At 46.6% G+C, this 10,616-nt stretch overlaps 1 long non-coding RNA gene across 1 annotated transcript in view; it reads left to right on the forward strand.

Moving 5' to 3' along the window:
* Nucleotides 1–10,616, forward strand: part of LOC102555128 (uncharacterized) — a 55,039-nt gene that overhangs the window by 25,254 nt on the left and 19,169 nt on the right. The window lies entirely within an intron of this gene.

Here is a 10,616-nt window from a genome sequence, read left to right on the forward strand (position 1 = left end):
CAGACATGGCTCAGGTAGTTTAGTTCAGAGCGTGGGGAATGGAGAGGGTCCAGGACAGGGTGCCAATGAGGAAGCAGGGGCTGAAGCAGAAAGGACACTGATGCTGGTGGCTGCTCTCACAGGCCAGCCTATTCCTGAACCTCTATCCCACAGGTCAGTTCTGTGCCATCTGATGACTTCATTTACAGACTGATCAGAAGGAATCACAAGTCTTTTGAGATAAAGTAAGACAGCGGTCATCTGGTGGCCAGAAATGTCTTTTCAATAGTCATGAGCTAGGTGGTATCTTGGTGGCCCTCAATACTGAATGACCAGGACGGTCCCCAAAGGGCAGGCATAATGATCAGAAGCTCTTTTTGTTTCGTTTTGTTTTTTTCCCTTTACAAGTCTTACACCAGTATAATACTATGTGTGTGAATACAAGAAGACAGATATCTCATCCATACACGAGTCTCTGTGAGTCTAGCTAATGTAAGGTGTATAGTTACATACTAAAGAATGTTTTAGGACTTCGGATGTGAGGTCAGAGTTTTGGAGCCCTCTGTGTCACACAGTGATGTATTGCATATTCTGGTTTCAGAAGCCATGCTTGAGGACAGTGACCTGTTCTGATGGCTTGGCATGAGAGCTACCATTCCTCGTAGGTATTCCTGAGTGTCTCTCGTTTAGCTTTACAGAGGACAGGTAACATGGAATGTCGCCTGGATGAGCAGACAGCCTGGCTCCGAGTCCCTGCTCCCTGCTGAGGGCCTGGGTTAGATGTTCATATTCTGATTCTCGGGATCGTGGTAGACTAGAACTTAGTCCTGTTTTCTTTTTTCTTTTTTTTTTTTTTTGTGGTTCTCTTTTTTTTTTTTTTTTTCTCGGAGCTGGGGACTGAACCCAGGGCCTTGCGCTTCCTAGGTAAGCGCTCTACCACTGAGCTAAATCCCCAGCCCCTAGTCCTGTTTTCTTAACTTGTTCTTGTATGTGTGTGCACCTGCATGAGTTTATGTGCACCGTGTGGGTGTGCCGGTGCCCGTGAGTGTAGAGGGAGTCTGACCCTCTGAAACTACAGTTATAGGCCATTTGTAAGCCTCCATACAGATGCTGGGAATGAAATCCAGGCCCTCGGCAAGAGCAACGAATTCTCTTAACCACTGAGCCATCTCTGCAGTCCCCAGAACACACTTTCTATAGACTCCAGCCTGCCGTGAGAGTGACACAGAAGTGACAGTGAGTGCTCGGCCATGGGTCCCTCAGTCACAAATGCTAGTGAGGCAAGATTTTACTGGTCATGGAGTGGAGCCTCACGGAATCAAGGGTAGGAGTTTGTACTGCCACCAATGGGAGTGAGGCATTCTATTTCTTTTTCTAAGAATCTCTCATTCTCCCCTTCTGCCTGCTCCATCCTCTGCACCTGTCTCCCCAAACCAGAAAGAGAGCATGGTACCTTCCTTTCATCAGAAAGATGCCCAGCAGGCTTCCCCATGCCATACTCCATGGTTTGGCAGGACTCCCCGGATTCCTTGGGATATCCTTGTTCTAAGGATAGATTCCAGAGCCTCCTGGAGCTGCAGACAGGACCATCAGGAGAGCTTCAGGGGAGGAGGTGCCCCTGGGGACACAGGAAGCTTCCACTGAGTGCAGTTGGTCTGGCCAGATGAGACTGGGTTAGAGCTTACGCCGCCATATTTCCTCCTGTTGGCTGCTGGTTTTCCTTGAAAGTCCATGGATGCCATGCCCAAATACTTCTTATAGGTGTCATGTCTTTGTTACAGAGACCTTGAGCCCTCTTGTTAGGATCTAGTGATTCTGTGCTATTTCATATGGTTCTACGCCCTCCTCCCACCCTGACAACAGCTGCTGGCTGTGTCACCCTCAGTCTACGGGGTTTGGGTTCATGTAGATCAGGTGCTGGTCATCACCTAAAGAGGAAGCCACCAGACCTGAGGCATCTCGACACTCAGAGGAAGAAGCCAGCTCTGCAAGGCTCCTGGGATTGGCACTCCCGCCTCTCTGCCCAACTCCACCTGTTGTTCAGCCTCCTCTGGACGCCTCACCAGCTTTCTACGCCACTTCTTCAGGATAACAGTGCCACTGAGAGCTCCCTGAAGTTTTTAGTGTGCGAAGTGATCAGAAACAAACAGTAAGTAAAAGTAGAATTTCCAGGAAAAAAGAAAAAAAAAAGGCAAACTTGCAGAAGTTCCTCGCGCTTTAAACGTCGCACTTAAGACACATTAGGATTGAAATTAAAGTCCGTGAGTGGCTCTTTATTTCGCAGTAACCTGACTACAACGTTCCCTTCTCCATTCATTTCCTAGAAGTCCTTCTTTAATCAAAACTGAAGGGCCGTGCCTATGTTTGCTGAGGCTGGCACAGGCTGGGGTAGCTTCATCTCAGGGCTTCTCTCTTGATAGAGTGTGAGGCAGGACTAGGGCTCTCCAGAGACTCTTAAAAGAGAGCTTTAAGAAAGAAGCAGCCAGTAAAAAGTTGCCTGTGGAGTTATGAGGCCTGGCTGTGTGGCAGTTTTCTTAACCTCCTCCTCCTCCCAACTGTCAAATTACAGTTTACAGGCCCTTGGGGACTGTGGCATTAACTAAAGGAAGAGCAATGGATGACCACATGCTGTGGGAGCAGACACATTCGATGCTAGTCGGAGGAGAGGTGCACCTATTAGAACCATCACGGAAGCAGCCGCTGACGTAGACAGAGCAGTTCCCCCAAGACTGCCCTCCGCCTTGCCTTCATGAACAGCTCATATTTATAAGCAATTTATCTGGGCATAAGTCTCTTAAACACATCCAGCTAACTTCTGCAGGAGGCACCCCATGAGACCCTGTCTACTGAACAAACTGTCACAGAAAGGGACTCATGATTCCTAGCATCCCTATCTCCAAAAATCATGGTGCCCTTCAGTCCTTTTGGCAACAGAAATCATGGGCTTAAGTAAACTGAAAACTTCAGACCCTTGAAAAAGAGTGCTTTGGGCTTCAGTTAGGGAGTCGGCTCTGGTGAGGAGCAGACTGTGAGCCTCAGAGCGTCCGTGTCCGCAGTGAACTCAGGTGGCTCTTGGCTTTCTGCCTGTCTCAGTCTCTCCCCATGCACTCAGAAAAGAGGTAGATATGGACTCTTCACCGTGAGAGGTCCCCTTCTCCTCCCTTTCTTACTATACCTCCCCCCTTCCTTTCAAAAACATCCTAGGCAAACATCTCTAGGGTAAAGGAAAGGGATCCCATAGAAGCTAAAATAGAGCCTTGAAGATTGGGTTTTGTTTGTTTTCTTTGATTCTGTGTGGCGGTTGTCTTCTCAGAGGGAACACATGCCATCGTATCTAACAGAGCCCAGCAGGGCCTTGCTAGATATGTGTGCTGAAGTAGTGATCCACACACAGCAAAAGTATCAATCGTTTGGAGTCATGAATGAAATGGGATTAGAGGAAACACCACGTCCAGCAGCACCTCAACTAGCGCTATGTTGAGAGGGAGGAAAGCAGCGTTAAGGCTGCAGAGTTTATGGAAACCCTTGACGGTTTTCCATTCCCTATAGAAGGGTCTAGAAACCAAAGTGCAAGGCGTGAAGGCTCACTAGTTCAGTCACCACAACTGTATCTTGCTGGTGACTGTGATACACTAACCACCCGGCAGATGAGAGCGAGGGCCAGAGGCTGCTGTTAGCTCCACACTTCCTCTCACCGCTCTATTTCTGTTCACCAAATGCCTTTCCTGTCTGTCAGGGTCAGAAGCCAATTTCACCCTGGAATTCGTTCTCCTGCTCTCACCGCCTAGTTATAAATTTCCCTTTCTCAGTGGTGTTTGTATAAGAGTTGCATCCCTACAATGGTGGGCCAGATGATGGACTAACCAAGATTAGCAACTTAAGAAGAGGAAAGGTTGTCTGGGTTCATGGTTTCAGAGGAATTAGTCTGTTGACTAGTTGCTTTGGGTTGTGGTGAAACAACATGGTGGGTGGCAACATGTGGTAGAGGAAACTTCTGAGAACCTAGAGGGGGGGGGGAGAGAGAGAGAGAGAGAGAGAGAGAGAGAGAGAGAGAGAGAGAGAGAGAGGAGAAGGGAGAGAGGAAGGAGAAGAAAAAGCATGGGAGTGTGCTACACACAGGCAAAATTGGAGAATAAGTCTTGGGCAGATTAAGTAGCACTTCCAAGATAATCAATGACGCTTAAGTTATGGAGGAGCAAGAATAACACCGACCAGGGCGGGGAGGGTCAGGCCTGGATGTGGTGGCAACAGTGACCACCACTGTGTGTTCGCTGTTGTTTTAAACATTATTTTATGTGCGCAGTGCTGTGCTTGCTTGTATGTTCATGTAGCACATGCATGCCTGCTGCCCAGTGAGACTGGAAGGGGGGCACTAGATCCCCTGGAGCTGGAGGTACAAAGGGTGGTGAGCTAAGCCTGTGGGTTCTGGGAATCAAACCAGCACAGTGTGTTTAACCCCTGAGCCCTCTCTCCAGCCCTGGTTTGTGTGTTTTTAGGTTAAGATCCAGGCATGTCTTTGGTGACAGGAAACCTATTTCTAAGTCCGAACGTAAGCACCATTTTTTAGGAGTGCTATCCTTTATCCCTCTGTGAAATCTGGGTTTGGATTCTAATGCAGCCACTGGCCAGGCAAATGCCCACTATAAGAGACTTACTACTCTCCGTGAGGCTTACTTTCCTTGGGTATTATTCAGGGATGTCAAAGTCACAGAATAGGACTTTTATGGGTATTACACTAATAATGAATTAAATTACTAAATGGTGTTGCAGTAAAAAATAAAAAAGGGTGGAACGGTTCCTGCATGTATCCTTGTGATTCTCTCTCTCTCTCTCTCTCTCTCTCTCTCTCTCTCTCTCTCTCTCTCTCTCTCTCTCAGATTCCGGCTCCTGCAGGCCATTGGAACTAGCGCTAATTTATTTCAGCAGCTCCACGCTGCCCCCAAGTACTTCTGACCCAGGCAGTCCGAGAGCCATTCCTGTCAGACCACCCTGCCCTCACTCACAGGTCTCTTGTCTGGTTGCCACCACTCCAAGCATACACATCCCAATTCTGTGGGAACCCAGTGCATCCTGCCACCATAAGCTCTCTTGAACTCAATTTAGTCACCACATGAAAGAACACATCACACAATAACCTCTGATCCAATTGATAAGATATAATTTGCCCATCTAGACAACACAAAGTCCTGTACACACCCATCCCTTAAGAATAGTCATAACAACCTGTAACTATGAGCAGAGAAGAATCTTAACATCTGCCGCCATGTTCTCTCAGCTGCTTTCTCCTCGCTCCGGCCTCCTCTGCCTCTCTAAAACTTTTCTCCCACCCATCCTCCCTTCTCGTCCAATGACAGGTCTCGTTCTATCCTGTACCTGCCTTCACCTGCATAATGACATCATCCTACAATATGGAAACTGCTGGACGTGCTGCCCATGGTGGGAAGAGCTGGTTCTGGAACAAACACAACGCTTGAAACATACCCACATGTTGCAGTGGACACTGCTAATGGTCTCTGTGTCCCAAAGCAGTCATCTATAAACTCCATCCCCTAGTGATGCAGAAAAGCTCTCAATCTTAGCCTCCTGGGTTCTCACTTCTGCATTTGTCAGTGACCCCTTGGATCACTTTGATGCATCAAAGATGCAAAGCAATACTAAGTCCTTATAATTTTTGGGATCTTCTCTTGTCAAGCTTTTTGTCTTCTTCTAAGAAGTCTTTTTTAAAATGTGTGTATTGTGTAAGTGTGTGTGAGAGTGTAAGTGTGTGTGTGTCAGTGTGTGTGTATGTGTAAGTGTGTCAGTGTATCAGTATGTGTGTAAGTGTTGGAGGATGTCAGGCTCACCAAGTAGGCTAGGCTGGCCAGTAACCCCAGGAATTCGTGTGTGTGTGTGTGTGTGTGTGTGTGTGTGTGTGTGTGTGTAGTGTGTGTGTATATGTATATATGTATGTGTGTATGTATATATGTGTGTGTATATGTGTATGTATGTGTATATGTGTGTGTATGTGTGTGTATATGTGTATATGTATATATATTGTGTGCTACCATGTCCAGGTTTTTGTGTGGGTCCTGAGGAGGGAGCTCACAGCCACATGCTTATACAACAGACATTTGACGGAGTGAGCCACCTCCCCAGCTTAGTCATATTCTTATAATATGAATTATGCTCACATTTCCCTGTTCATCCTACATGAGTGTTCTCCCACCTGCTGTTAGTGTCCCCAGGGACCAGTTCTTGTCCCTGGATAGTGACATCCTTTCTGCTGAGTCAGTGTTGGCAACTCTCTCGGCCTTACTGGATCAAACCCTCCTCCTTCTTGGTTATGTCGCAGATTACTCCTCCAGGAAACAACTTGCCTGACTCCCTGTTACGTTCACTCTACAGGAGTGAGGTTCACTAACCGTCCTCATTTAGAGCAATAAGAAATCAAATAGTGAGGATATATTGGTGTCCCAGCCCTCAGACCCCTGGAATGGTCCTTGGTGGTAGGGGTAGGAAGACATGGAGTCAACAACACAGACTCAGGTGTCAGGTGAGAAGTAGAAGCAGACTTGTTTGTTGTAGATTTAGGGAGTGCCTTTCTACCTTTCACCTGGATTTTATTAAGGGAAAGGTACACTTGGAAGCCATGTTGGGGACTCAGGGTCAGCTTGTTTGTCTTGTGGACGCTCCTCATGATCACATCTGATCAACGTTTTGGCGTTGAGAAGCTTCCAGGTGTCATTTAAAGCATCAACAAGTAGCACCCAAAGTGCCACCACAACACGCGTGCCAGCAGTGTGGAAATTAGCACACTTCCACATGATTCTTAAAAGTGAGGGGAGTTGTGAAGGTGGAGTGAAGACCACATGGTAGATTTTGGCCGTCTGGAGCATCCAACTCATGATGTGGACACAAACTTAATTCAACACTGTAAGTGTTTACTGGTCATCTGGTCTTTGCTAGCTGTATGTTAGACTTCCTGTACCAGTGCTATATTTTCTTTTGGCACATGTGTGTGCTTACATGCATGTAATCTGTGTGTGTGTGTGTGTGTGTGTGTGTGTGTGTGCATGTGTATATTAGTGTTTGCATGTGTGTGGAATCATGAGTGTGGGTGAGTGTGCATGGGTGTGGTTATGTGTGTAAGGACTAAAGGCTGATATCAGGTGCTTTCCTCAATTGCCCTTCATTTTGGTTTACTGAGGCAGGGGCTCAATGGTTTGGCTAGCCTAAATAGCCATCTCACTTCAGCCATCCACCATCTCCAATCTTCCCAATGTTGGATTTACAGGCAGATAACATGCAAATGAAGTTTTGTGTAGTTCTTAAGGATCTGAACCCTGGTCCTTATCTTGTGTGGCATGCTGTTTTATCATGTATCCCTTTTCCCAGCCCCTGGAAAGATGCTTCTCCATCTGGGCCTGTGGTCTTAGATAGGTCTAGAAATGGCCTTTGTGGCTTTGAGTCCTCTACACCCAAGGTTGAAATATTCTCTCTCTCTCTCTCTCTCTCTCTCTCTCTCTCTCTCTCTCTCTCTCTGTGTGTGTGTGTGTGTGTGTGTGTGTGTGTGTGTGTGTGTGTGTGTGTGTGTGATATAATGTTTCTTGGCTTTATGAGAGAACTCATCCCATTCAGCTGATGTTCTGAGGGTAGGTGGTCGCAGCCCCGGGCCCTCAGTCAATCGACACCTTCGCTAGGGTGAGAACTTGTGAGAGGGTGCTGCAGTGAAGAGTATCACAGATTTAAAAACAAAACAAAACAGTTTCCAATTAATAACTAAAACGGCCTCTTAAAAAGTAAGTAATTTGAGAATAAAGTTCTGGTTCCGACAGCATAACTGCAAAAGTGAATCAATCGGTTCTCACATTGTTGAAATAGAAATGACGTTTGAGGAGAAACGGATCTGGACCCTGGGATGACAGAGCATTTAGATCCACTCCATGTCCCTCAGCACAAACCCCCTTTTTCATTTCTCCACAGACACCTGTACTCTTCACTTCCTCCGCTTTCACTTGTGTGCCCCAAATTCTTCCCCCTGCGGTTCCCTCTCATGTTCCCTCCCTGTTCTCTTCCTCTGCCCTTGGCTGCAAACCCACGCCGTTCACAACAGGGCAGCTGTCCTTGGCCAGGAGAATCAAGCTCCTTGCTTTCAGACAGCCCCGGAACAAGGCAGCGACTTTGGTCTCTGGGTTCCTCAATAGACAGGACAACAAAGGCGTGGTGAAAGGAGGTGTCTTCTAAGAAGTTCACATTACGGCCCGTAGTGAAAGAAAATGCTGATATTGTTACCGCCGCCAGTTTCTTCCCATTGTGCTCCTTGTCAAAAACATGCCCCCTCCAAAGGGATGGGATGCGTTTCAGGACAATTTGAGAATGTTCGGTAACCCAATATTATCTGCGTTTCTCTCCTTGTTTCATGTTACTTTCTGATCCTTGAGTTCTCCCAAGTTCACAGTGGTCTGTGACACTATGGTGACTCCCTCAGTCCCCATTATCCTTCCAGTCAATGGCAGGACAATGAGTTGTGTCATTCTGTACCCCGCCTCCCTGTCATTCAGTGTTTTATCTCCGTTGATACCCCGGTACCAGACACAGAAACCAAAGTAGGTTGTCTTGTCTTCGGGGGATCTTGAATGCCTTTTGTTCTGAGAGGTGTTTTGTATTCCTCAGTCAGCTGAGGACTCAGTCCGGAGAAGCCTCCATCAGCGCACAGCCTGGGTGAAAGGGGGATGTCTGGGCTGTGGAAGATTCACAGTCAAGGGCGCCCCAATCATGTTCACCTTTTGGCCCCAGGAGACCAAAGGGGTCCTCCTGATGGTGCCTGCCAAAGCTTGCAGACATGACTGTCTCCTGGAGGAACTAATGTGTGCCCCTCATATCCACTTTTGATATTAAACCTATTCACACAGGCACATTTATCTTCCTTTCCCATCTGTCAACCAGCAGCATCAAACATCTGTGATAAAAGTCCAAAGGTGAGGTGACAGCGATCAAAGGAGCCATGTTCCTCCTCCTATATCTTCGAAAGCAGTAATAGCCTTCCGCCCCTCCCATAGCCTGCATCTTTAACAGTCCCTAGTGGGGTGCTCACACAGTACAGATGCAAAATTAAATGGCATGCTATTTGTGTTGCTGAGGGACAAAAATCTTAGCAGATCAATACACTTGTGTCCAAACAGAAAGCAATGGGAGGAAGTAATGGCTGTTAATTTGAGGTCATTCAATTGTGACTATTAAGTGTCTAGTCTAACCAGAAAACAATTGACAGATACCATAAAGATGCCGAGAGAGGGAGATGGAAACAACGGAAAGAAAAAATATAAAAGTCCTTATTAGAATATGCTCATTGTGCAAAATTGGTTTGGGGGCGGAGGACCAGACTTATAGTTCCTGCTGTGCAAACATGGGGATCAAGTTTGAGTCCTGTACCCTCCAGAAAGCCAGGCCTGGCAGTGCACACTGATAAATCCCACTCTGGGGAGGTAGAGACCAGCAGGTCCACAGGCTTGCTGGGCATCCCAGCTAACCAAACCTGCAAGTTCCAAGGTTAGTGGGACACTAGCTCAGAAACTAGGGAGGGGAGGGAGATTCAGAGGAAGAGCTTAGTGTCCATCTCACCTCTACTCATGTAAACACAGGCATGCACACCTCCACACGTGCTCACATGCTGTCCCATACACACAAACACACATAAAAGAGTATGTGTCATGTTATCTTCACACATGTATATTATATACCTCATTCATGTTCACCCCATGACTCTCTTGTTCTCCTACTGTTACCGTGTCTCCTTTCTCTTCCCAAATAGTCCCCATTATGGGCCAGGCATGGTGATGGAGTACACCTTTGATCCCAGCCCTCTGGAGGCAGAGGCAGGCAGATCTTTGGGAGTCTGAGGACAGCCAGGGCTACCTAGTAAGACCCTGTTTCAAAATAAATAAGTATATAAATAAATAAAATAGAACATTCTCACCAAAGAATCTCCTTTCCACTCTTAGGTCTTAGGTTAAAACCCAGGTTCTACTTATGGAAAAAGACACATGACATTTTTCTCTCTGACTGACCTATTTTAACATGGGCTCTCCTGTCCTATCCCATTTCCTGTGAACAACAGGATTTCATTCTTATGGTACAATGCTCTATCGTGTAGGTAGAATACATTTCCTTAGGCCATTCTTCTGTAAATGGGCACCTAGGCAGATTTTCCTATCCAGGGTAATGTGTGTCGAACCTTATCCAGGACCTCTGCGTTGTGCTAGCTTAGCTCTCTGGATCGCTTATCCAGGAGCACTGGGGACGCATCTTTAGTGTTCTGAAGTTTATATTCCAATCAGCAGCGAACCAGGCTTCCTCATTCCCTACATTCTCACCAGTATTTGTTATGATGATAATCAAGTCGTGGACCTGGCCATGGTAAGCAAATGTTATCCATTACATTCTAGCCCTTAAGCGTCACTTGCAATGAAATTTACTTCCTTGTCCTCAAGGAAATAAGAAATAAACATTCAGAATTCCAAGGCTTACAGGAAACTGCTTTCTTGCCATTTGATGGAAGCTTTTCTTTTTATTAATGTAGATGTAGACTTCCTCGACAAGAAGAATTTACTTCCATGGTAAAAATGTACATAGACTGTAAAAAATACTGAACGGCAGTT

Source organism: Rattus norvegicus, chromosome 13 (genome assembly GCF_021556685.1).
Source record: "Rattus norvegicus strain SHRSP/BbbUtx chromosome 13, alternate assembly SHRSP_T2T, whole genome shotgun sequence".
Taxonomy (NCBI): domain Eukaryota; kingdom Metazoa; phylum Chordata; class Mammalia; order Rodentia; family Muridae; genus Rattus; species Rattus norvegicus.